Below are 24,121 nucleotides of genomic sequence, written 5' to 3' on the forward strand. Positions count from 1 at the left end.
CTCCACCAGGCTACCTTTGGACTTCATCTGAAACATTAGCTCTTCCTGGCCCTGCAGCAAATGTCGTGAGATTGGAACTGCAGCATTGGCTCTTCCTGGGTCTCCACTGGCCAGCCCACGCTGCAGATTTTGGACTTGCCAGCTTTCATAATCCCATGAGCCAATTCCTTATCATAAATATCTTTCTCTTTTTTTTTTTCTTTTCTTTTTCTCTTTTTTTTTTTTTTTTTTTTTTTTTGAGACAGAGTCTCAGTCTGTCACCCAGGCTGGAGTACAGCAGTGCAATCTTGGCTCACTGCAACCTCCGCCTCCAATGTTCAAGCGATTCTCGTGCCTCAGCCTCCTGAGTAGCTGGGATTACAGGCGCCTGGCACGACGGCTGGATAATTTTTGTATTTTTAGTAGAGACGGGGTTTCATCATGTTGGGCAGGGTGGTCTTGAACTCCTGACCGCAAATGATCCACCCACCTCGGCCTCCCAAAGTGCTGGGATTATAGGTGTGAGCCACTGCACCCAGGCATAAATCTCTTTCTCTATCTAGACACATCCTATTGGTTCTGTCTGCATGAAGAACCCTAACTAATACTGCTGGCTTCCTGCCAGTCTAGGATGGCTCCAGGATCCATGCCCTAGGGTGAGAGAGAAGCCTTGTACCTAGTGTACCAGCATGAGACCCAAGACCATGCCTCAAGTCACAGTTTCTTGGGGCCTTAGAACTGGAGCTTCCCTGGTCAAACTGAGAAGCTGGTCATCCTGTTTGAGCCATCCGTCTTGCTGTGTCACCTGCCAGCTTGGCCTTCAGACTCCAGAGCCTGGAGACAGTTGGAGCCTTGTGTTCTGCCCAACCTGCTGGGCCCAGATCTCAGCAGGAGGCTCTGCTGTTTCCTGCACCCTGGTTGCACAGTGACTTTCTTCTTGCCTTTGAAGGCATGGGAGGGCATTATCTTTGGACATCCAGGGGGCCCAGATACCCTCTGTCTTAGTCTACTAGGATAGCCATAAGAAAATACCACAGGCTGGATGGCTTAAACAACAGAAATTCATTTCTCACAGTTTTGGAAGCTGGAAGTTCAAGATCAAGGTGCCAGCAGGTCAGGTTTTGATGAGGGCTGTCTTCCTGGCTTGTAGATGAATACCTTCTTGTTGTATCGTCACATGATGGGGAGAGAGAGACAGCAAGCTCTCTGGTGTCTCTTCTTACAATGTCACAAATCCCTTTAAATAGGAGTCCACCTTTGCAACCCTTTCTAACCTTAATTACTTCCTTATAGGTCCTGTCTTCAAATACAGTGACACTGAGGGTTAGGGCTTCAACATATGACTTTTGGTGGGAGGCACAATTCATTCCCTAGCAGTCTTGCAAATGAATTCCACTCCTCAACGGCTACTGTCTACTTACTAATAGGGGTGGGCTCCCCAGGCTCTTGCCTGGAGAAAGGGACACGTGTTGAAGGGTGATCTGGGTACTTTATTCTAAAACCACTTGTAAATCACCAGTGAGCCCAATGTGTTACACATCCCGCCTCACTAATTGTCCTACTCAGTGACATTCCCAGGACCAACTAGGATGGCAGGTAGATCTGTGGGTGCACAGTGAATGCTGTGAGGGCCAGATGCAGCATTGGGGTTGGGATTGGGCCTAGGGCAAGGGGGGTTTAGTGAAGAGACTCAAGGTTCACTCTAACCCAAGGGGGGAGCAGAACTCTGTGTATGTGTTTGTGTGTGTGCACGCACACAGGCACACACGCACGCATGAAGACTCAAGAGATCTCACCCATCATCTAACCGTATCCCTTCACTTCACAGATGAGGACATCCAGGTGCAGCGAGTGGAGGGGGTGCCCACAAAGGAGACATGTTGCTTCAGCACACAAGTCACAGAGTAAGCACACAGTAGGCAGCAATAGATAAGTATAGCAGTGTGTGTGTGTGTGTGTGTGTGCACGCGCACATGCACGTGTGTGGGACAGAGAGAGACAGAGACACAGAGTGTGTGTATTTGTGGTGGAAAAGTGTGTGCTACCTGTGTGCAGACTATTTAAAAGGATTTTACAGATGGATCTTTCATCCAAAGGGCATTTTTCTTCTCAAATTTTCTGCCTGCTGGCTAAAACTTCTGGATAGAGTTGCCAGATAAAATCCAGGATGCTCAGTTCAACTGGAACTTCAGCGAAACAACAAATAATATTTTCACATACTGATGTACTTAACATCAGTATAAGTATATCCTGTGCAGTATTTGGGGGTATACTTGTACTAAAAAATTACTCATTGTTTATCTGAAATTCAAATTGAACTGGCAGTCTGTATATTTATATGCTAAATCTTGCAGCCCTACTTTTGAAGGGTGGCCAGGTGGCACATGGGGATGCAAATCAGGGAGTATTAATAGATAACCAGGCCAGCACTGTGGGTTCAGTAAGTAGGCAAGCAAACCCCAGGTTGTAGGAGGAGCAGCTGCTGCCTCCAGAGACCCTTGGGAAGGAAGCAGGCATTGCTCAGCTCACACCTACACTGGTGGCTACTGCCCCTAACACCTTGCTCATTTCAGGGGCTTCAATGCACAGATAACTTTTCCCATATGAGCCTTTAGGAAGGGCTAACCTTGCCTGGCCTCTCGCTGACCCATGGCTTAGGGCAGGGCAGGCTGTTTGGGAACCTCTGTTCAGCACTGGGGTTTGTAGATACCCTATGTAGTTTCATGGAGGGGTAAAGGAAGTGTCAAAGCTGAGAGGTTTTTGGTGACCTCTGCTCATTCTACCTTTCAGGTAGAACTATAACAAGGGTAAGTCAAAGGCAAGTCCTCCTTGGACTAAAGGCCATAGGGGCGTGGCCTCTAAGGGGGAAGCAGACTGTAGGAGAAAGAAGAAGCTCAGCCTTTTGTTAGTGAGTTGGGATGGTGACTTTGCTTCTCTGAATCTTAACCTGCCCTTCTTTGGAAGGGGTTATACAAATATTTTCCTAGTATAATAGTTGTGACAGTTCAGTGGAAATGATAAATAAAAAGAACTTGGCCTAGTTACTGGACAAGGGAGCTAGGGGAAGGGGAGCCAGGCCCTCAACGGTTCCCAGGACTCACAAGGTGCCCTTTCTGGCAACGTGTTTCCATTGGCTCTGAGTGTAGGACTAAGGTGGACAGTATCTCAGTGGAATCTCCAGAAATAAGCCATCCAAGACTGTTTCAGAAGCCTCTAGTTCACTGAGGCCGGGCACGGTGGCTCACGCCTGTAATCCCAGTACTTTGGGAGGCCGAGGCGGGCAGATCACCTGAGGTCAGGAGTTTGAGACCAGCCTGGCCAACATGGTGAAATCCCGTCTCTACTAAAAATATAAAAATTATCCAGGCGTTGTGATGGGCGCCTGAGGCACAAGAATCACTTGAATCCAGGAGGCAGAGGCTGCAGTGAGCCGTGATCGTGCCATTGCACTCCAGCCTGGGCGACAAGAGTGAGACTCCATCTCAAAAAAAAAAAAAAAGCCTCTAGTTCACTGAATACACAGTTATTTACTCATATGAGGGAGAACAGTCAATAGACTGCTCTCAAGGAACCCAGGCAAAAATAGGATCTACAAAAGAGAGAGAGAAAAACCCCTGCAGATAATCTGGGAACAGTGAGTCTTGCACTTTTGCACTTTTTTTGGGTAAAATGATTCAGTGGCAGCTGGCAGGGAGGCCAGTTTGGGTCATCTGCCCTCAAGCAGACCAAGTAGGGAAGCAAAGAAAATAATTTTAGTAGTTTATGAGTTCCCCTGAAAACCTTGAGAATGTAGCTGTCATGGTAGGTGGAGTTCTAAGAAGGCCCCAAGGATTTCCATCCCCTGATGTACACAGCCTGAATCATCCCCTCTTCTTGATTGTGAGTGGGATTTGAGAACATCATGGGACATCACTCCCATGATTATGTTACATGGCAGAAGGGATTTTGCCAATGTAATTAATGTCCCTAATCAGTTGACTTTGAGTGAATCAAAAGGGAGATTATCCTGGGTGGGCCTGACCTAATCAGGTGAGTCCTTAAAGTCAGAAAGGTAGAGCATCAGCAAGACTATCTTGCTGGCCTTGAGGAAGAAAGTAAACAGCCACATGTGAACTGCCTATGGAGGGGGCCACAGAGCAAGGACCTGAGGGTGGCCTCTAGAAGTAGAGAGAGGTCCCCAGTGAACAGCTAGCAGTCCTACAACCCCAAGAAACTGAATTCTGCCAGCAACCAGTGGGCTTGGGAGAAGACTCCGAGCTCCCAAAAGGAAGACAGTGGGCAGACACTGTGATTGCAGCTTTTTGAGACCCTAGGCAGAAAACCTAGTTCTGCCTGGCTTGGACTTTGACCTACAGAAGCATAAATGTGTGTTGTTTTAAGCTGCTAAATTGTGGTAATGTATTACACAGCAATAGAAAACGAAGGCAGCTGTGGTGTATTTTGAGAGACTCCAGGCTGTCTTTGTGTACCACCTACCAGCATCCTACCAGCACCTCCACTTTTTCTGTCCCATTTCCTCCATCAGAGTTTCACAATAGGCACTCAGAGAATTTTCTTTTTCTTTTCTTTTCTTTTTCTTTTCTTTTTCTTTTTTTTTTTTCTTGAGACAGAGTCTCACTCTGTTACCCAGGCAGGAGTGCAGTGGCATGGTCTCGGCTCACTGCAACCTCTGCCTTCTCGGTTCAAGCAATTCTTGTGTCTCAGCCTCCCAAGAAGCTGGGATTACAGGTGTGTGCCACCACACTCAGCTAATTTTTTTGTATTTTTAGTAGAGACAGGGTTTTGCTATGTTGTCCAGGCTGGTCTTGAACTCCTGAGCTCAGGTGATCTGCCCGCCTCAGCCTCCCAAAGTGCTGGGATTACAGGCATGAGCCACCGCGCCCAGCCTACTGAATTTGCATTGCTCCCTCCTTCCTCAAATTCTTATTTTCCACCAGATCATTCCTCCCATCCTGCAACTATATACAAGTCTCCCTGTTCTGAAACAGTGTTCCTTTAACTCTTCTTGCTCAACCCAGATAGTGTCGTTTCTTGTTTCTTAGCAGTATGAAATTTCTTGAGAGAGTAGCACTCACCTCCTCCTGCCCACTTACTGCATAGCTCACTGCAGCCAGCATGGCCTCCTTCTGATGGCCATGTCTAATAGTCCCCATGCACTCTTCACCCTTCCAGAATCGATTGCTGTGGCCAGCACTCATTACTTGCTCACCTAGCTTCCATTCGCCTTTCATCACAGCATCTAGAGTGTCCTTTGCAGGTGCTTTTTCCCCATTGTCCAGCAACCATGTGATTTGGGAGACTTTGATTCTTGCCTCCCACACTGCCCTCCATGATGGGTTCAATTGGCCAAAGCCAGTCAGCATGATCCTATCTCTTTTACTGCAAGTGTTTGGTTCAAGGATGGGTGGGGAAAGATGAAAAGAAACCAGGTCTTTGGTGATAGCATTAAACTTCTGGATCAAACTTGTCCTGAAGCCTATTCTGATTATGCACTTTCCAGTTACATGAGCCAACCAATCTCTTCAAGGCTTATGCTAACATGAGTTGTCTTTTCTGTTCCATAAAGGGCCCTCACTGACACATCTTTATAGTGTTTGATACTATTGACTGCCTTCTGCATGAGTAATGGAAAACCCAAGTAATTGTGGCTTAAATGTGTTAGAGGTTTTTTGTTTGTTTGTTTGTTTGTTTGTTTTTTCTCCTTGTAATGAGAATCCTGAGGGGAATTGGTTGCTAGTGTTGGAGCTCAAGGATATCACAGCAATTCTCTCAGCTTTTCCCTCATGATCCCAAGATGGCTTCTGCAGGTGGAGCCATCACTTCCGTAGTTAAGGCTGAGAGCGGAAGGAGAGGGCAGAAGAGGTCCCATTACAAGCTGGCTTCTGCTAATGTCTCACTGGTCAGAGCTCTGTCCCATGGCTGCTCCTGGCTGCAAGGAAGTCTGGGAAGGCAAGGTTTTAGCTTCCCAGAGCCTGTAGCAGGGACAGGCTGGCTAGAAGGGAGTGAGAGTGGGGTGTGAGGGAGCCGACCTGGAGTAGCTTGCTTAAGTCCCCAGGGCTCCTTCAGTGAGCCTTCCTCCTCCCTCTTCCTCCTCCTGCAGCTTCTCTGCCTGGCTCCCAGGCACCTTCTCTGGGCCTCCGCTATCCCGTGCAAGCCCATCTGCTGCTGGAAACCTCCAGATGTGTACTTCCAGGCCCCACCTCCCTCCTGTGCTGCCCACCTGTTTGCTTAGCTGTCTGCCCATTATCTCCACCTGGCGTCCCTCAGCTGCCGGCCCTGTACACCACTTTCCTAGAGTCACTGAGGATCCAAAGTCAACTCAGCTCCCGTGCTCAAGCCACTCACCCCAGTCGGCTGCAATACTCACTATCTGGAAAGCTCAGATCATGCCCGGAGCTGGCGATGATGAAGTGAAGCGAAGGAGAGCTATGTCCAAGAACCTCCCAGCTGGAGGGGAGGCAAGGCGGGCATGGGGAGGGCTGCTGCCGCATCTGGAGGAAGAGCCCTGGAAGAAAGGCAGCACTGCCGCTGTGGACTCACTCCGTGGCTGGTTTTCACGGAAATTCTTGTGAGTCCATAGTGTGGTTTTAAAAGTTCACCTGCCCTCTGGGCTTTTGAGGTCCTCTAACAACCCAGGAGCAGGCCTTGGATTTTCCAAGGCCTGGGCAGACTTTGTGGCTTCAGATTGTTCTCAACCTCCAGAGGGTTTGAGGACAGGCAGCAGGAGCCCCTGGCCTTGCCCAGAAAGTAGCACAAAGTATACACCCACACAAGTTATCAGCCGGAAGGGAGACCAGTGGAAGGCAGAAAAGGACGGGAGGAAGGGAGGGAGGGAGGGAAGGAGGAGGAGAAGAAAGGGAGGGTGAGGGAAAAGAAGGAAGAGAGGAAGGGAGGAGGGGAGGCAGGGAGGAAGGAAGGAAAAGAGGAAGGAAGGAAGGAAAAGAAGGAGGAAGGGCGGGAGAGAGGAAAGGAAGGAGGAAAGGGGCAGAAGCTGGCATGTGGGGGAACCCCAGGCTCTGCCTGGTTCTCTTTTTCTGTCTGCAGCCTCAGGTCGCTTCCTTCTGTGGGCCTCAATTTCCTCTTCTGCAAAAAGAAGGCCTGGATTAGCTCACTCCCCAGACCTCTTCTAGCCCTGACAGTGTGATTTTCTAATTTCCTTCAGACTTCAGGGGCCTGCAGACCCCATGCTAATGTGTATGAATAAAACATGGCCATCTGAAAGCTCTGAATATTGCAAGTATTTGCTTTGGATGTGTTCTCCTTTAACTGCGAAGCAGCGTCCAGCTGGGGCCCCGCAGCCTCCTGTTTGGATTGTTCGCGTGTGGCCTGACTCCCCGAGGTGGGGAGGGGTTGGGGGTGGGGGAGGGTCCAGCCTCCCGGGTATGCCTCGGCCTGGGCCCTCCTCCCTCCTCCTCTCCCATACCCTGGCCCTGAGGAGGGCTTTGTTCTTAGACCTTAACCCCAAATCCACCTCACCAGTTCCCCTTCGAGGCGGTGCTCCAGGCCCTAATCCCCACGGCACCGAGGACATTTCCCTTGGCCATCTGCCCTGGCACCTTCACACTTCACGTGTCTGTCCGTCCACCCTGGGAGACAGCCTCCATTGCAGGGCTGCACCTTCCGGCAGCCAAACGTCTGTCCCCTGGGACTGTAGCCATATCCTATGTATCTTTTGTGGGAGCTCAACAAATGTAGGCTTTTTTTCCCCTTAATTTTCAGGTTTTTTAAAAAATTATTTTTAAAGAAGTTTTCAGTTTACAGAAAAATGGTACAGAAAGTACAGGGAGTTCCTATGTCCCCTACCTCAGTTTCTTCTATTATTAATATATTGCATGAGTGACGTTGTTGTTTACTAAAGGACACGGTTTACGTTAAGATCTACTCTGGGTGTTGTACGTTCTATGGTTTTGCCAAATGCACTATACTATCATGCATAATAGTTTCACTGCCCTAAATATCCCCTGTGATCCACCTATTCATCTCCGCACCTCCCTCCTCACTGAACCCATGGCAACCACTGATCTTTTTGCTGTATCCCTACTTCGTTTGTTTGTTTTCTTTTGAGAGGGAGTTTCTTTCTTGTCGCCCAGGCTGGAGTGCAATGGCGTGATCTCGACTCACTGCAACCTCCGCCTCTCGGGTTCAAGTGATTCTCATGCCTCAACCTCCTGAATAGCTGGGATTACAGGCACCTGCCACCAAGTCCAGCTAATTTTTTGTATTTTTAGTAGAGACAGGGTTTCACCACGTTGGCCAGGCTGGTCTCAAACTCCTGACCTTAGGTAATCCACCCACCTTGGCCTCCCAAAGTGCTGGGATTACAGGCATGAGCCACCGTGCCCAGCCCCTAATTTTGACTTGTCCAGAATGTCATATAGTTGGAATCATGCAGCATGTAGCCTTTTCAGACTGACTTCTTTCACTCAGTGATATGCATTTAAGCTTCCTCCATATCTTTTTGTGGCTTGATAGCTAATTTTTTTATTGTATAATAATATTCCCCTTGTCTGGATGGATCACTGAACAGATAGAATTTTTGATTGATCGATTGGTTGAAAAGACCTAAATTACTAGATGAACAACAATCCTCTAAACACGAAGTCTGTAAGAAATCTAGATTTCAGGACAGTTCTAAGTAATGGATACAGTGTGTCTAACACAAAGAAAATCCAATATTCTGATAGTTGAGTTTAGAGGTGGTTACTTTTATTACAGAAAAGTCCTTTCCTACATAATTGCATTTAAAATAGAATTCAATTAACAATGTTTTACAACATTTTAGGGATGCATTCACACTACAAATTATCTATAACCATACTAGATGTTGTGCAAAGAGGGAGGGTTTTGAGAGTAAAAGGGAGATGCTATTAATAATTATGCCAGACAGGCCAGGCGCAGTGGCCCACACCTGTAGTCCCAGCACTTTGGGTGGCCAATGTGGGCAGATCACTTGAGGTCAAGAGTTTGAGACCAGCCTGGCCAACATGATGAAACCCCGTCTCTACTAAAAATACAAAAATTAGCTGGGTGTGGTGGCACATGCCTATAATCCCAGCTACTCGGGAGGCTGAAACACAAGAATCCCTTGAATCTGGAAAGCAGAGGTTGCAGCGAGCTGAGCTCGTGCCACTGCACTCCAGCCTGGATGACAGAGTGAGACTCCATCTCAAATAATAATAATAGTAATAATAATAATAATGCTAGACAACAAGTATAAACCAGGACTATCCCAGATAGTCTCCCTATTTATAACTGGGATCCGTCTTCTTAAAATAGTAGCTGGGGAACATAGAATATTTTTGTGTTTCTCCAAAAATATTAGATGGTGGATCAGTTAAGGTTACACTAGCTTCAGTACCACATATGGTAGCAAATCTCAGTTTATTTCTCCACCACATAAAGTTCAAAACAGGTGTATTGTGATTGGTGGAGGTGGGGGGTGGGCAGTGGGGTGGGGTAGGCTGGGGAAGTGGGGAGTGCCCTGCTCCATGCATCCATTCAAGGACCTGGGCTGAGGGAGGCTCTGCCATCTGTCAGGTGCCTTTCAAATTTGTCTCAGACTGAGGGGTTTCCCAGAGGGCAGACTTTCAGTGTTAAAATTGGGACAGTTCCTGGCAAGTTGGGACAGTTGGTCACCTATTTCCAAGGTTGCCCTAAAGATTGACAGCCAACTGGTGGGGAGGGGAAGAAAGAGAGCGGAGAATGGCATGATGGGGTGAGGAGAGGGTCTATAGGCCAGGCCACTCATCATATCTGCCTGCCTTCTATTGGCCAGAATGCAGTCTCATGGCCACACTTGGCTGCAAGGGAGACTGGGAAATGTAGTCTAGCTCTGTGCCAAAAAGGAAGGGGAAATGGATTGGGTGAAGAACCAGCGATCTCTCTAAGGGAGGGGAATTAATAATATCTTCTTTGACATGTGTCAGATGAGATGGACGTCTTCGTCCACTGGAATATGTCTGGGATATTCGTCCACTGGAATATGATCTCTTTTGAAACCGAAGTCTCAGTTGCCTAGCAGTCAATGGTGTTCAGCTCTGGGTGTCCATGTATCTTAGGCCTCTGCCAACAGACAGCCTTGAACACTCTGGGCTTCTGGGAAGGTTGGGGATGTGGCATTGTGGAGGCGACACCTGGCAGCCACAGGGACCCACTAAAAGCGAACCAAGTCACATGCAAGGAGAGCAGAGAAGTGCCACATTGGAGGGTCTGCTTGTGCTGCAAATTGAAAACTTGTGGCCTGGGAAGCCACTCCAATGCATTCTGGCACCCACTCCAATGCATTCTGGCACCCACAATAAAAATGTAGCAATGTCATTAGTCTTCAGTATGACTACTATTTCCAGGCCAAGATCGTCGGTGAGTCATTTCACACAGCTGAGCGTTTCTGTGGCAGTGAGTGCACTTCACAATCATTAACTCTCATAGCATCCCTGAGAAGTTGGTGAGGGCTGTTAACCCCAGGCTGGGGGGATGCCCCATGCTTCCTTGCACAGGATCTGTCCTCCCCTAGGTACCCTTGATACAGCCCGAGAGCAGCTCTGGGAGATCGTTTTCAGGTGCTTAACTCCAGGGCCTCAGACAGTTGGTCCAGGCCGTTCCTGCGTTCCCAGGTGAGGGAGCGTTTGTGCCGGAAGTGGAGAAGCAAATGATACTAATTTTCCTCGTATCCTTGCCTGGACACCTCCTGTGAGGATCAAAGTTCAAGGAGTTAGTGTGAGTGTGAGCTGACAAGACCACCCAGGGCAACCCCAGCTGGAAGGACCTGGGGTTTCTGCAGCCTCTACCCAAGGGACCAAAGGGCTTTCTTTTCAGAGGGTGGCCTTGGAACACAGATCTTTCCTTTCTTAAGTCTCTCGTTGGGGTCACAGACTCAGTCAGCCACTGCATTTGTTTCTTGTGGCTGCTGCCACAAATTACCACAAACTTGATGGCTCACAGTTTTGGAAGCCGGAAGTCCCAAATCATTGTCACTGAGCTGAAATCAAGGTGGTCATAGGGCCAAGCTACTTCAGGAGGCTCTAGGAGAGAATGTGTTTCTTGCCTCCTCCAGCTCCTGGTGACTGCCAGCCTTCCTTGGTTTATGGCTGCAGCACTCCCTTCTCTGCCTCTGTGGTCACATGGCCTTCTTTTCTCCTCTCTGTACTCTCCCTCTGCCTTTCTCTTATGAGGGCACTTGTGATGGCATTTAGGGTCTACCCAAATAATCCAGGATAATGCCCTCATCTCAAGACCTTTAACTTAATCACATCTGCAAAGTCTTTTTTATTTTGCCATATAAAGTATCACACATTCCAGGTATTAGGACATGGGCATCATTGATTTTTCTTGGGGGGAGATTGGGGTTCTGTTTCGTTTTTGCAGGCACAACAGGGAGAGGGGCACTACTCAGCCTCCCACAGCCACTGTGGCACAAAATATTTCAAACAGTGGGAGACCCTTTCTGGATATGCATGAGTGGGGAGGCAACCGGCTGCTCTGTGCCAGATGCTCATGATCTCATTTAATTATTCCAGAACCCTGTGAGCAGGTATTGTTATTTCCACTCACCAGTGTGAGACCCAGAGAGGTGAAGTGACTTGCTTAAGGAAACACAGTGGGTAAGAGAAGAAGCTGGACTTAAACAGGGCTGCCTGACTCTAGAGCCCATATTCTTTCTACGGAAACACAGGAAGTTGCACAAGGAATCACTTGGTATGCAGATGAACAAGCACATTTCCACGTCTTGGCCAGGTCAACCATATTTCCCGTGCAGGGGTATCTGGCCTTTTGCCTGTCTCTGGGAGAGTCCCTTAGCCACGTGCTAACGCGACCTGACTGCAGGCCCTGAGTGTAGATGTGGCTGACCCAGATGCCAGGGAGGTCCCAGCAGCTCTGTTGTGAGCCCCTTTTCATTGGCATTATCTCTTTCTTTTCACAAACCCATTTCTGGTTCCTTTCTTCATCTTCTCTAACCTAGATGAAACTATTGCTAATTTTCATCCCCAGTGTTCTGGAACGTTTCTTCCCTTGTTACCACTGTGTGTTTGGTAATTTCCTCATTGACAGGAAAATAGGCAAAAGGCTGTAATACCCAATATAAGTGAGTCAATGTGTGTATAGGGCATACTTCATCACATGAGTAGACACATTTGTGAAACATATTTACTAGACTGGTGCTTCAGATGTGATGCTGATTGGAGTGAATGATGAAGAGTCTAACTTTCTGGTTCCCCTCTGGACTTCCTTTAGAGCAAATCAACTCTTTATGGTTTATTAGCCATACTCGGCTAACTTTTTGTATTTTTTTTTTAAAGATGGATTTTCACCATGTTGCCCAGTCTTTCTCCAACTCTTGGACTCAGCAATCTGCCCGCCTCAACCTCCCAAAGTACTGGGATTACAGGTGTGAGCCACCTCATCTGGCCTATTTTCTTTTAAACCAATGAATAAATAGATCTAAGCCATCTACCACTTCTCTCTCTCTCTCTTTTTTTTTTTTTTGAGGAGAGATGGGAGTGGAAAGGAAAGCTAACTTTTGCATGTTAGCACTTGTGGCCCTATTGTCAAATAGATTACCACTTGTTAGAGCATATTGATAGTTAAGAGCTACATGTGCACACAGGCATGCACATATGCGTACACTTTAGCTGACTAGAAGATCCTATTCAGCAGACTTTTGGGCTTCTCAAACCCTATTTTAGAGAGGTTTTGAGGTTGTTTGCAGGCTAGGCTGCAACAACAAATAAACCCTTAACATCTTAGTGGCTGAACACAATAATAACTGATTTCTTGCTCGTAAAGTGTGATGCAGGTTGCTAGGGCTCTTCTCTTTCCAGTAACTCAAGGATCCAGGCTCCTTTCAGTTGAGGATGCCATCATTTTAATGCAAGCCCTTCATGTTTGCCACTTTAGGGATAGCAAAAGATTGAAGACAGTACACTGGTTCTTTTTTTTTTTTTTTTTTTTTTTTTTGTGAGATGTAGTCTCGCTCTGTTGCCAGGCTGGAGTGCTGTGGTGCGATCTCTGCTTAGTACACTAGTTCTTAAATGCTTTGGCCTGCTACTCACATTTCATGGGATAGAGCCAGTCATACGGTCTCACCTACCTGCAAGAGTCCTGGAAATTGTGGTGTTCTCATGTACTCAGAAAAAAAAGAGAGCTGAATATAGGCACAGTCAATTCACATTATTCACGGTAGTTATGGTCCATAAAGTCTCAGTGAATACTGAATTAACTAATATGGAACCATTGCTCCTAAGGGCTGTACAGGGTTAAGTTCCTACAAGCCTCTGATCACATTATAATCAGCCAATCAATACATAATCTTGTTTTATGTGTGTTTCTGTTTAAAGACATCTTAATTAGTATATAGATGGTTCATTAACATTGAACATAACAGCACTATAACTCATGCCTTAATGAATTACATGTATATATCATGTATTTTCTCTGTAAGGCATATCACAGTCCTCTTGCACCTAGGAACACTAGACAGCCCTTCAACACGACACTTGGGGGCCATTTTAAACAGTGAAATCACCAGGAAATAGCACAAAAATGTGAAAAAGGGGGCATTAGGTAGATCTCAGAAAGGCCATGTTTATGGTATGGGAGTTGTACTGAATTTTTATAATATGTTGTCTCAGCATCATTTTGAATATATTGGACCGTCTCATACCAGAAGCAGGGCTTCGTCACCCTTGACACAGTTTCCAGTTCTCCACTTCCTTCCTGTTCCTCAATGTGGTCGATCCAGATATCTACCTTATGCAGTCACCTGCCGGTGACCACCTCCCTACAGGACAGCTGGATACAACCTACTTGACTGGCCCCACTGACCCCCCACACTCTGCATGGGCTGCACGGATCTGCCACAGTGACCCCTTCTCAGTCACAGCGTGCCTCCAGGGAACTCCTGCCTGCTGGCTTTCCACCCACCAATGAGAACTCCCCACGGGAAAGCGGCCTGGGAATGCCTGGACCCCGATAAAGGCCTAGGCCCACAGGTCCCTCACTCTCTCCCTTGCTCCCCACCTGCTGGTTAAGCATGGATGGCCCAGAGGGTTCCTTCCTTCTTGCTGGCCCTGAGAGGAATCTGTAAAGAAGATGCTGCCTCTGGTATTTTGCACGTTCTGTGGAGCTGCCTCTCTGTGTCTCACCCCACCCACACACCAGGACCTAACTTCTTTCCCGGTCGGCGTTCTCCTAGAGAGTGGCTCTCTCGGCAGGAATAGACTCGACACAGGTCAGACAAGAGCCACAAGGGCGTCTGCGACTATAAACAACTTTCCTGTGAGAGGGACACCTGGTCACGGTTTGGACACTTAAGAGTTAGCCTGTCTGCCAGGATAAAGAAGTGTCCTGTGAAAAGCACACTGTAAACATCCACGACCAAATTCCCTGGAACCCTGTTAGGGCAGACTGAGAATTTTTAGCCACTCTCATGAGACAGACCTTAAGCCCAAATTAGAAAAAAATACAAGAGCTGAAACAAGAAAGCAGAGTGTCACCTTGTTTGACCGTGTTCCGCGGTGAGCAGGTATATGGAAATCTATCCTCAAAGGCCAGGGGAGCTGAGAGACTGAAAAAAGAGGCTGACAAATCCAGTTTCTCAGAAAGAAACATTTAATAGGGACTTACAAACAGAAGTGATGTCTCAGGTGGTCATGAGACAGTAGATCGCCGCACCCACCCTCCAGAAAATATCCTGTATTTAGCAAGCTTTTATGGCAAAACCTGTGTAGCTGGTCATGCCTCAGACTTTCTTGTGAGACTTGTGACTACTGGGGAGGTTATATACGCATATTTACGGGATGTCATCTATGCTTCGGAAACACCTTCGTATGCAGGAGTCAACATCAGTCAACATGACGGTTTTGCTCCAAGATGGTGCCACTCCTGCCATGCCACAGGCTGTTTTCCTATAGACCTCAGCTGGGAATATGCACATTGGGTGACTTAAACTTGTTGCCACTCTGCATGTGTCCACAAATGACCACAAATGAGTCTTAAGTAATGAGTTTGGGGTTACATATAAATTTTAGTAAGTAGAATTTGCAAATATGAAACACATGACTATGAGGACTTACTATATATTAGTTATCTATTGCTGTAGTATAAGCCATCCCAATACTTAATGGCTTAAAACACCGACATATATTTTTTTCGGGGCTCTACAATTGCACAGGGCTCAGCAGGGTCAGCTCATCTCTGCTCCACTTGGCGTCAACTGGGGCATCTCAAAGGCTGGAGGTTGAAATCATCCAAGGCTTGCTCACTCACATATCTACCTCCTGGCCTGGGAAGACCCAAATGGCTGAAGGCTGGAGGCTGGTACAATTGGAGCCCTTCAGGCATTTACCTCTATGTAGTCACTCTGTGTGGTCTCTCTAGCATGGAACTTTTGGGGAAGCCAGGCTCAGGGCTCCCAAAAAAGCCCGTGTCCCGAGAGAGAGCCAGATTGAAGCTGTGTCTCCTTTTATGACCTGACCTTGGGAATCACACAGAGTCACTTCTGCCATACTTCATTAACTGAGGCAGTCACAAAGTTGCATCCAGTTTCCTGGAGTGGTGACATAAACTCTATATGTTGATTGGGGAGTGTCAAGGTCATATTACATGAAGAATACATGAGATGGGAGATAGTGTTGAAGCATTTAGGAAAATAAAATCTGCCACAATGGGTGGGTATTTTTATAATAAACTACCACCATCAGTCCTCTGGCTTACAAATATTTGGTTCACTTTTTTTTATTCTTCTTTCCCCTAAAATAACACGCTCATCCCATTCCCAAGAAATTTAACCCAAAGTCTTATCCAGCAACTACATCCCAGCTCAAAGGTCAGGATCTCTGGGCGTTGTAGTATCCATATAGGGCTTTCAACAATTTCTTTTACCTTTGTGCATGTGTGCTACTCCACCCAGCCAGAGGTGAAGTCTATTTCCTCTCCCCTTGAATCCAGGCTGGCCTTCTGACTCACTTTGGCCAATAGCATATGGCAGAAGTGATGCCATGTCAGTTCTAGGCCTGGACCTTAAGAAGGGCTGGAGTTTCTGCCTTTGTACTCTGAGAAGCCAGGGCATACCATAAGGAAACTAAGCTTAGGCTACTGAAGGATGACCTGCCATGTGGAGACAGAAGCCATGTGGAAGAGGATCAGACATGTGAGTGAAGTTTTCCTGGCCTAGTCACTAGCTAAATGTGGCTGCGCAAATGATTCCAGCCGATGGCAGGTAGAGCAGAAGATCTACCCAGATAAGCCCTGCCTGAATTCCTGACCCAGGGAATTGTGAGGAATTGTAAATCATTGTTGTTTAAGCTAAGTTTTAGGGCATTTTCTTACCCCCTATAGACCCCTAAACATTGGATGATGCATAATAGTCCTACCTTCAGGTCTAGATGTTGCTTCTTCTAGTCTGGAAACCTATGAACCAAACAAAACACGTTATCAGCACCCCACACCTTCAGCCTCAATCCAGTGGTGGAGCAGGGGCAGGATACCACAGCAAACACTAGCGTTCTGAATGGGAAAGGATGGGAGACATACAGCAGTCACTAGTCCATAGTCATTCTCAGATCCTACTGTGAAGGCCTCATGCCCTGAGGGTGAAGAAGATTTCTTTTTTCTTTTTATTTTTTTGAGACAGGATCTAGCTCTGTTGCCCAGGCTGGAGTGCAGTGGCACTATCATAGCTCACTGCAGCCTTCATCTGGGCTCAAGTGATCGTCTTACCTTAGCCTCCCAAGTAGCTGGAACCACAGGCATGTGTTACCAAACTTGGCTTTTTTTTTTTTTTTTTTAAGTAGAGAGAAGGTCTTGCTATGTTGCCCAGGCTGGTCTTGAACTCCCAGGCTCAAGCAGTCCACCCACCTCGGCATCCCAAAATGCTGAGATTACAGGCATGAGCCACCACACCCAGCTAAGATTTCCTTATTAGACCCCAAGTTTTCTCCTGGAGGAGCTTCTTTGTCCATTTCTCCCCAAGTCATGGCTCTGCCCTCTAGTTCTTTTTTCCTATAATATTTTTTGGCTATATCTAAATGAGTACTGAGGAAATCCTTCCTTGAGGGTCACAGAACTTTCTTAGTCTACTTTTTGAACATGGTGGGAGCCCAAGGATTATTTTATCTTCATAGCTGACTCAAGAAAGATTTTTTTTTGAGGTCTAGGCTCAAGGTTCCTTTGGCTATACAATTCCCCTAAAAATGTAATGGGCCATTGATGTATTTGCTTATAGTCACTTCCACATGCCAAAGACCACATCCAAAGTTCTTTTCAAGATATAGTTTTCATATCTGCTATATGTCTTTGCTTTCTCATCTATATATCTTGCCCCCTGAATTTAATCAAAGTTACCTTTAGGCTTCTGGAAATTTGGGGGAAGGCCACACCCTTAGTCTAATCTTTACCTTGAGTCATTTTTGCCACTCAAAGGTTTTCCCATCGCTTACTATTTGCAAGTGGAAGCTTGACTGAATTTTTGTCACTGTGTAACATGGATCACTATTTCACCAACCTTTTTTTTTCTTTTTTTGAGATGGAGTCTCCCTCTGTTGTCGCCCAGGTTGGAGTGCAGTGGCATGATCTCTGCTCACTTCAACCTCTGCCTCCCGAGTTCAAGCGGTTCTCCTGCCTCAGCCTCCCGAGTAGCTGGGACTAGAGGCGCCCGCCACCACACCCTGCCATTTTTTTTTTTTTTTTTTTTTTTTTAGTAGAGACAGGCTTTCACCATGTTGGTCAGGCTGGTCTCAAACTCCTGGCCTCAAATGATTTGCCCACCTCGGTCTCCCAAAGTGCTGGGATTACAGGCGTGAGTTACTGTGCCTGGCCATCTGGCAGCAATTTTTGTATTAGCCTGGGTAGGATAGACTATGCTGCAGAAACAAATTAGCCCCCACTGATGAGTTGGGCCACTCCTCAGGGCAGCACTCAGCCACTAAGTGAATCTAGGATCCCAGGTGCGTCTATATTACCATCTTAATACATGACCTCTATGGTTGCTGCTGAAGGTGACAGTACAGTGGGAAGGTTGCACAAGATGTTTTTAATGGCAAGGCCTGGGACGAATGCGCTATTATTTCAACTTACTTCCCATTGGCCAGGATCCAATCACATGACCTCAGTCTAACTCCAAGGGAGGCTGGGAAATGTAGTCTTTCTGTGACCCCCAGAAAGGAGAAAATGAAACAGGATTTGGTGAACACACAGGTTATTTCTTTCACACACCCTTTTCAAAGCTCTCCATTCTTGTTCATCTGTCCCTGTCCAGTGCCTAATGCGCCCTCACTTATCCCCTACATCGATAGACCTCTTCAGACTTCATTTGCACTAAGGAATATAAATGACTGATAATAATCTAAAACGTGACCCTTCTTAGAGATAGTTGCATGCGAAAGCAAATGCAAGGTTTTGGCTAGCAGGTTAATGCAGTGACAGAATTTTAGGCAGGAGCAGACAAACAGGGAAAATATTTGGGTATTCCTGAAATGACTGACTGGGCAGGTCCTGTGGGTCATTGTTTGTGCCATTTTGCCACTGCCTGGGGACCATTCATATGAGACACTTTGGAGTCAAGAGATATCAAACTAACAGTATGAGTGGCCATGCTATTAGATATGACCAGAACATTACAGCATGATTTTCATCTGGCTGTCTAGAGGTATTGATGTGAAGTGGGGATAAATTATTGTCTACTCCAGGAAATCAGCTTTCAAATCGTCCATCTCCCAGCCTTTACTCCCTCCCTCCCCACTACAGATGAAAGAAGCTTAATCCAGAGTGGGTTTGTCATGGGCCTGGAGAGGGAGTTGGAGTTTTCCCTGAGGTTCTGAGAAGACTGGAGTCTCTTGAGTTTCTCACTGTCAGACTCTGGCTCGTCCATGGCTGTCTTTGCTCCTCCTGTCCCTAGTCCAAGGAGAAAGAACAGAGAGCTTATTATGACCACCTCTTTCATTTGCTGCACTCATCCCCTAACACATACTCCAGCCCTGTGATGCCTGTGTGCTGTGGCCACTAGTTAAGCTAGAACTACATTTCCCGGAACTCAATTCTCTGCATGGTTCCAAGTTAGAGTTGGCCGCAGGAGATATTTGTGTGAGATTTGGAAGGCAGAGGTGAAGCAGCGGCCACTGTCACACTCTGCAGCTCTGTGTGAGCCAGGCGCTGTTGCAGCTCAGATGTGTTGTTGCTGATCTCCTGGCTCTCTTTTTTGGCCTGGGGAATCAGCCAGGCCTGTAGCATCAGCCAGGCCTGTAGCTGCAACACCTCTTTTTGGATCTTCTTCAGCATCTCCAGATTCTAGGTGCATGTGCAGTAATTGCAAAGGATGCCAGCTTTTCTTGCAGGTTACCCATGCCATCAAGGTTGGAGATGGTCAAATGTGGATTCCAGCTGTCACGCGGGTTCCAGTTTGTCTTTGCACCTGTCCACATACGTTCATGGTAGGCGGCCCAGGTGGCTGAGGCTGCAGTGAGCCACGATCATACCACTGCACTCCAGCCTGGGTGACAGAGTAAAACCCTGTCTCATCTTAAAAAAAAAAAAAAAAAAAAAGACACTGTGGTTTCTGTCTTGGTCTCATTCTCTCCCTCTCTCTCTTCTCTGAGATCACTTGATGTGGGGAAAACCAGCTGCTATGTCAGGAGGAGCCCTATGGAAAGGCCCATGTGGTGAGAAACTGAGGCCTTTGGCCAATAGCCAGCAAGGAACTGAAGCCTCCTGTCAATAGCTATGTGAGGAAACCATCTTGGAAGCAGACCCTCCAGCCCCAGTCAAACCTGCAGATAACCACAGGCCCCAGCTGGCACTTTGACTGGAACCTCATGAGAAAGCCTGAGCCAGAACCATCCAGCCAGGTTGCTCCTGGATTCCTGACCCACAGATGCTATGTGAGATAATAAATGTTCATTGTGTCGAGTTGAAAAATTTGGGGGTAATTTGTTACACAGCAGTAGGTAGCTACTACTGTGTCCATCGTTTCATCTCAACTGCTGTTCCTGCTTCAAGTCCACCACCAGACACAGGTTAGCATTCTTACACAGGTGGCTTCACCAGCTCCCACAATTGTGTCAGGCCCAATTCCACAATAAATCCCTTATTCTGCATCCTTCACAGTGGTCCTTCTTCCCTGATCAAACCCTATCTAATACCACCAGGAGCAAAGGGGAGAGAGACCCCAGTCCTTTCATCATTGGTTTCTCCTGAAGCAGAGGTTCTCAACCTTTCATCAGAACCACCCAGGGAGCTTTAAAGAAAATACTATGCCTGGAGGCCAGGCGCAGTGGCTCACGCCTGTAATCCCAGCACTTTGGGAGGCCGAGGCGGGAGGATCACAAGGTCAGGAGATCGAGATCATCCTGGCTAACACGGAGAAACTCCATCTCTACTAAAAATACAAAAAACTAGCCAGGCATGGTGGCGGGCAACTGTAGTCCCAGCTACTCCGGAGGCTGAGGCAGGAGAATGGCGTGAACCTGGGAGGTGGAGGTTGCAGTGAGCCGAGATTGCACCACTGCACTCCAGCCTGGGCAACAGAGCGAGACTCCACCTCAAAAAAAAAAAAAGAAAGAAAGAAAATACTATGCCTGGGTCCCACTTTCAGAAGTTCCGATTTAACTGGTCTGCGGTGTGGCCTGGGCAATGCGATCTCTTATAGCTCCCAGGTACTTTTAATGCACAGGCAGAGTTGAGAGCCACTGATCTACAGTCTGGCTGACTCAACTGGTCCTTCCAGGTTCCTACCTTCCCCGGCCTTCCTTTGGCTGGGATATGGGCACCAATCCAGGTGCCCGTGGCAACTTTGAATCAGGAGCTCTTGACACCCAGAAGTAGGGGCCACATGGGATCTTCTCATTGGTGGTGGTAGCATCAGCAAGACAGAGTTCCCAGGGCAGCACATTGTGGCAATGGCCACTAGGGTCCATTTCTGGTTATTTAACTCCATTACTTCTGCCATCAATGCTATGAAATTTACCCAGTATCCTCTTAAGTATATATATTTTTCCTGCTTAGATCAGGGGACCCTGAAGATCTATTCCAATGCTGAGAGTCTGGCTCTGAGAACAAAATCTCACATCAACTCCCAGAGTGACCTCAAGGGTCTCTAGCCCCTCATGGACCTCAATTTCCTCATCTGTCAAGAAAAGGGCTGTGTTAGATGAGCTTCAGACCCCCTGTCATGGCTTAGATTGTCTGAAAACAGGCTCTGAGATGGAGATTTCTGTGCAGGTGGTTTCTGAGGGTGTGCCTTTAGGTCAACACCTATAAGAGAATGAGAGAAGCAAAGTTGGGCAGAGAAGGAGTTGAGCTGTGATGCAGTCATAACAGAAGGTCTCCCATGATCCCCTGGGAACCGTTGAACCAGAGATGTCCCCAGTTGAGGCAAGGGGGCTGGTTCTTTGTACCCCCAATAGGCCAATCATTGAATGTGGTCTGTCCCCAGGGAGGGGCTGTGACCTTGTGTGAGGCAGCTTTCCTGGACTGCAGGCAACTCCTGGAGAGAGATACAGCTGAGAGCTGTCAGCAGCCAACACCCAGGCAGCTGAAGGAAGGAGTTCCTCAGTCTTGAAGAGGGGTGTTTTCTGGTATTTTGTCTTGTGGCAGAATACCATAAACTGGGCAGCTTATAGACAGCAGAAATTTAGTTTTCAAAGTTCCAGGGGCTGGAAAGCCCAAGATCAAGGCACTGTCAGATTCAGCATCTGGTGAGGGCCCACTTCCTGGTTGATAGAGAGCCATCTTCTCACTGTGACCTCACATGGCAGAGGGATGACAGTGCGCTCAGGGGCCTCTTTTATAAGGCCATTAATATCATTCGTGAGGGCTCCACTCTCAGAACCTACTCAGCTCCCAAAGGCCCCATCTCCTAATACCATCACATTGGAGGTTAGAATTTCAACATATAAATTTTGGGAGACACAAATATTCAGTTCATAGCAAAGGGGATCTGAGCAATGAACTTCAGCGGGACTGCACCCTTTTGCTTCAAAGATTCTGTGATTATAGCTTCAGCTGTAGGGCTATCTGTAGAGAAAGGGGTGAATTTCTTACTCTCTTTGGCTAGACATGGCATCAGACACCCCGGGAGAGTAGCTGGAATGTTCTGGGAGACCAAGAGCTTGATTAAAGCATAACAACTCTCCTTAAAACCACTCTCATCATTAGCAGAGGGAGAGCCATAGGGAGGAGTCTTTACCTCTTTACCTCTCCAAAGAGCTTGGGGGAAAATTAAATGCCACTTCTGGAGGAAGGTGTGGCTTCCAGAAGGAAAGTCTCCCAGGTATAACACTCAACTCCCCACAGCATGGAAGATGACGGAGCTGCAAGGGACTATGGTCGCCATGGTAATGGTATCTCAGATTCCATCTGAATGTGAGCTCCTGGCTGGGCTGTCAATCACATAGCATCTGCATTTACAGTGGGAACCAGACCCAGCACTGGTCAGGGGTGGAGAGGAGAAGAGACCACTCTGGTGCATGCACACAGCAGGCTCATGAAAGCATTTGTGCTCAGGTGGGTGTATTTGCATATACGATTCTTTATAAAGGCATTTGTGCACATGCTTGTGGTCCTAAGCATGCACAGACTTGGCTTTCCTAAGCATGGAAAACCAAGTCCAATGCGTGTGTGTGTTGGTGCTGGGGATGGGGGTCTGAATGCTGGACCCACTGCCCATGGATGTCAGGCAGAGCAGATTACTCCATTAAAGAGGCATGATTTTAGGACCTCTTCACCCTTCTTCAAAATATCAACAACTGCCATTGTCCATTCATCATTAGAAAGTCATTTCTTTGGATAAATTTTCTACCTTCAGTCGACTATTTTAAAATGCAAATAGTTGGCTGGGCACAGTGGTTCACACTTGTAATCACAGCACTTTGGGAGGCTGTGGTGGGCTGATCACCTGAGGTCAAGAGTTCAACACCAGCCAACAGGGTGAAACCCCATCTCTACTAAAAATACAAAAAATTATCTGGGCATGGTGGCATGCACCTGTAATCCCAGCTACTTGGGAGGCTGAGGCATGACAATCGCTTGAACCTGGGAGGTGGAGGTTGCAGTGAGCTGAGATCGCACCACTGCACTCCAGCCTGGGTGACAGAACGAGACTCTGTCTCAAAAAGAAAAAAAAATGCAAGTAAGTGTCAATTACCAATCGACCAAGAATGGATGGGCATCCCCAAAATATAGGTAAAGAGACAGAGAGGAGAGCTGGACCTGCCATGAGAGGGGAGGGCCCTAGCTTAGTGCCTCTCGTATAGTAGCTGCTCAGCATATTTGTATGGACTTATGAATGCATAAGTATATGAATAAATAGAGAGCTATGGTAGGGGAAGGGCAACCATGAGAGAGAATATTCTGATGGGCAAGTGGAAGGGTTCCTGGGATCAGTTTCCAGTCAATTCAATTCAATGTATTGCATAGCTTCCCTGTACCAGGTATTAGGTTGGGGTGTAGTGGTGAACAGGGCAGATTGGGTCCTGGTCTCTGGAAGCTCAAAGTCCTTTGGGAGTGTGGGCTTATCTTAGTCTGTTTAGGCTGCTATAACAGGATACAATGAATTTGGAAGCTAAAAACAACAGAAATTTATTTCTTATGGTTCTGGAGGCTGGGAAGTCCAAGATCAAGGTGTCAGCAGGTTTAGTGTTTGGTGAGGGCCTGCCTAGTTCATAGATGGCTGCCTTCTCTCTGTGTCTTTACAAGGCAGAAGGGGTGAGGAGCTCTCTAGGATCTCTTTTATGAGGACACTAATCCCACTCATGAGGGCTCCACTCTCGTGAACTGATCAGCACCCAAAGGCCCCACCTGCTAATACTATCACATTGAGGGTCAGGATTTCAACAGATGAATTTTGGGGGGACATAAACATCCAGTCTAGCAGGGCTCCTTTGTGGGTTTTCTTGGTGCTGAGCTGAGACTGCAATTCTTTAGAGATGCTGGGACTCAGCCCAGTCAGAGCTTCTGAAATGTTTGCTGACTTTAGCTAACTGGGCCACCCCAGCCAACCATGAGCCACAGAACCAGGCAAGCTCACTCCAGGAAGAGCAGAGCCCATCTCACTCTTCCTTGATAGAAGCTGAGACTGTGACCTATTGGTCCAGGGCCTTAGTCCTCAAGAGGCATTTGCAAGGGTCTCTGCTTCCATTCCCTGCTCACCCTC

The sequence above is a fragment of the Symphalangus syndactylus genome, chromosome X, assembly GCF_028878055.3.
Source record: "Symphalangus syndactylus isolate Jambi chromosome X, NHGRI_mSymSyn1-v2.1_pri, whole genome shotgun sequence".
NCBI classification, from domain to species: Eukaryota; Metazoa; Chordata; class Mammalia; order Primates; family Hylobatidae; genus Symphalangus; species Symphalangus syndactylus.